The sequence below is a fragment of the Pelecanus crispus genome, chromosome 10, assembly GCF_030463565.1.
Source record: "Pelecanus crispus isolate bPelCri1 chromosome 10, bPelCri1.pri, whole genome shotgun sequence".
Lineage (NCBI taxonomy): Eukaryota > Metazoa > Chordata > Aves > Pelecaniformes > Pelecanidae > Pelecanus > Pelecanus crispus.
Genome location: NC_134652.1, coordinates 20419251 through 20423087, shown reverse-complemented (window position 1 = coordinate 20423087; position 3837 = coordinate 20419251). Strand labels below are relative to the sequence as shown.

At 46.7% G+C, this 3837-nt stretch overlaps 1 pseudogene; it reads left to right on the top strand.

The window, feature by feature from the left end:
* Window positions 1-1545: 1545 nt before the first annotated feature.
* LOC104024030 (alpha-aspartyl dipeptidase pseudogene) lies at window positions 1546-2193 on the top strand (annotated as a pseudogene).
* Window positions 2194-3837: the final 1644 nt, after the last annotated feature.

Sequence of the window (3837 nt, the reverse complement as noted above, 5' to 3'; positions counted from 1 at the left end):
CTCAGCTGTTGGGACATTGCAGGCAGTCAAAAAAGGTGCCAGCTCATTCTTTTCAGACATTTAACTCCTGGGCTGGCCTACCTCAGCTGCTGTCCCCACAGGGTAGCCAACACACTAAAGGGATTATGAGAGCACATGCCATAATCTAGACAAACAAAATAAAGGCAGCAGCTACTGGGAAACAGGCATCATATACCCTAAATCTCACATATCCATGTGTCCTGCATGCCATCCGTTACTGGTGGGATTCCTTTCACATCAGGGATTTGTCAGCATTGTTGGTGTATTGATCACATGGCTAAGACCCTACAGATGTAATTATTTTGTGGTCTATCTCTGCCCTGAAGATGACCAGTTATCAGATGGCACTGATGACCCAGTTTGTTCCCAGTAAACCTTTGGGCTCCAAACAATTTTTGGAGCTCGAACCTAGGCAGGGATCTAATCTGCCATTTGGATCTACATCCTTAGAGATCCTATGTGACTCACCAGCTTGGAGGGAAGCTCTGTGATCCAAGCTGGGCACTGGCTCCTTTGGCACCTTTCCCCGCACCAGCAGTCAGCCTTGCTGCATTCTGGTGAAGTGAGGAGGAAAAGAAAAAGAAATATGGACAATGTTTAACAGAAAGCCCATTTGAATGTAAATAAAGCAAACAGCACGTGCAGCAGCAACATAAAAATGTTTGGAAGAACACAGTGCTAGGGGGCTGCCAGTGGTCACAGAGCTAAGACACTTCCAGGATCTGGCATTTTAGTCACAATGTTTATCATAAGCCAAAACACAGCCTGATTCAGCAACACAGTCAAGCACTGAACACTACCAACATCTAAAAAGTCACTCTGAGGGCTCACAGTGTGTTGCAGTTTTAGATATGGTAGCATTTGACAGAAGTTCATCTCAGCAGCCTCTCTGCACACCCACTAACCTGACAAAGCTCTACATTTATAGTAGCATTTAAACATCCATGTTAAAATATGCAGAGCACTACAGTACATGCACTGTAATTGCAGACATATAGATATGTCATATTTTGTCCTTTACATGCAATCGCTTTATGTGTGGCCACAGTGGTACAGATGTCCGAACATAAGAAACACATGTCAAAATTCACTTTCTGCTTCTAGAAATCTGTTTTTCTTTTTCCATCCACACATCTGTTACTTTTAGTTATGCCAGATAGCAAAAAGCTAGGGGCACCTCCAGAATGAAAGCAACAAAGACAATGGTGCATCACAAATGCAAACACCTCCACTGGCACCACAACACCAACCTAATGCCTTCCCACCTACCCCTGGGACTGGCAGCACTGGTGACAGCCAGGCAGACAGACAGCAGGTTTCTCTCTGGGTGTTCAAGATTGCATTATCATAGAGCAGACATACGATAGAAGGGGCCAGGGCCGCCTGGGGCGCGGTGGCAGCTCAGCCCCGCGGCCACTCGCTCCCTGCCCGCCTGCACTGGGGGCCGTGCTGTGCCATGCACCCTCCCCAGTCCCCACCACTGGTGGCATTACCGGGGAGAGGTAGAACACGGCGCCCACCAGGATGAGCAGGAAGCTGAAGTGGGTGCTGTTCATTCTCTACAGGCTGCACAACCGAGATGCCTATGCCCGGATCGCAAGGGAGAAGTTTGAAAGCTTGGGTTATGGGCTGGACAGCATTCATGAATCTTGTGATCCAGTGGAAGCTGTAAGGAAGTCTGAAGCAATATTTATTGGAGGTGGGAACACATTCCGTCTCCTGAAAGCTCTCTATGACAACAGTCTGATACAGGAGATCAGGAAAAGAGTTCTTGAGGATAGGATTCCTTACGTGGGATCCAGCGCAGGAACTAACATTGCTACCATCAGCATCAATACTACCAATGACATGCCAATTGTTTATCCACCTTCCCTGCTGGCCCTAGGTTTAGTTTCTTTTAATATTAACCCCCACTACCTGGACCCAGATGTTAAAAGCACTCACATGGGTGAGACAAGAGAGGAAAGAATTCATCAGTATCGTGAAGAAACAAACACCCCTCCAGTTCTGGGCTTGTAGGAAGGTGCGATGTTGCTAGTGGAAGGAGATGAAGCCACCTTGCAAAGAGTGACAGGATCACGTCTGTTTCTGAGGGGTAAGAAACCAACAGAACGTGAGCCTGGAACAGATCTCAGTTTCCTCCTGATTGACAGTAATCTCCAGAATCTGTAGCCTTGCATATTCTGCAGCAAAAGTCACTATATGGGAAGACAGTGAGGAGGAAGGAAAGAGATGCTTCTAGTCCCAGAGTGGGTGGAGAATCTTATCTTTATAAACAAAGAAAAATATGTATTAAAAAAAAAAAAAGGCTTGTATCATGAATAGTGTGGCCAGCAGGAGCAGGGAAAATATCGTCCCCCTGTACTCAGCACTGGTGAGGCCGCACCTCAAATACTGTGTCCAGTTTTGGGCCCCTCACTACAAGAAAAACACTGAGTTGCTGGAGCATGTCCAGAGAAAGACAACAAAGCTGGCGAAGGGTCTGGAGCGCAAGTCTTATGAGGAGCAGCTGAGGGAACTGGAATTGTTTAGTCTGGAGAAGAGGAGGCTGAGAGGAGACCTTATCACTCTCTACAACTATCTGAAAGGAGGTTGTAGCAAGGTGGGCGTTGGTCTCTTCTCCCAAGTAACTAGCAATAGGATGAGAGGAAATGGGCTCAAGTTGTGACAGGGGAGGTTTAGATTGGATATTAGGAGAAATTTCTTTACTGAAAGAGTGGTCAAGCATTGGAACAGGCTGCCCAGAGAGGTGGTGGAGTCACCATCCCTGGAGGTGTTCAAAAAACATGTAGACGTGGCACTTTGGGACATGGTTTAGTAGGCATGGTGGTGTTGGGTTGACGGTTGGACTGATGATCTTAGAGGTCCTTTCCAACCTTAGTGATTCCTAGTTTTACTTTCATTAAAAAATAATCCAGCCACCAAGCCAGAAAACATTAAATTAATTATTACTCTACCCTTAATTGGTTTAGTGGTGGACTTGGTAGTGTTGTGCTAATGATTGGACTTGATGATCTTAAAGGTGTTTTCCAGCCTAAACAATTCTATGATCCTATGATTCTAGACTGTAGGGAGACAGTCCTAATAATTAGGAAGAACTGTAGGGACCCAGCTAGAAATCACAGCTGATTACATACGGGATGCAAGCAGAAACCTAAGATGAAGCAGGAAAGGACCTGGCCAGAAACCAGGCTGAGAAGGAGACAGATACAGGAGAGGGGAGTCCCAACAAATTCCCAAAATAGGCCTGTAGTTTCATGGGAACACAAACTGCTATCGCTTGGAGATTGGAAGTGCTGACTAAACAGAACCAGGAGTTTGTGCCCACACCACACTACAACCCCACCCCAGTCCAGCACCCCAAATTGGGGATGGACGTTACCCAACTTTGTCTTAACATCAGAGCCAGACAACAGCAATTCAACCTCCTCTGGGGAAGTCTTCTGTATACCTACACTACTACCTTCCCCAAGGCGAGTATAAGGACTACCTTGAGCACTGCGTTGTTTGGCTCCTTACAGCTAAGCGACATATTTCAGGATCTCAAGGCCTTGAGTACCCAGATCACTACTGTAAGTGCAGATGTGAACTTTTCAGCATCCTAATCATGGCAGCACTACACGCAACAGTCTTGTTACACTTTAGTATGTCCTAGGGAGGCTCCACACGGAGTGCCAAGAGGGTGAAGAGCAGTAGTTACTCTGCCAGGAGGAGTTAGAGACAAGCGGGTCATCTGGATAGGGAAGCAGGTCCAGGATCAGAGCCTGGCAGCTTTGAGATGTGGCAGAAAATTGCACATATTGCTGGAGGCTCCAT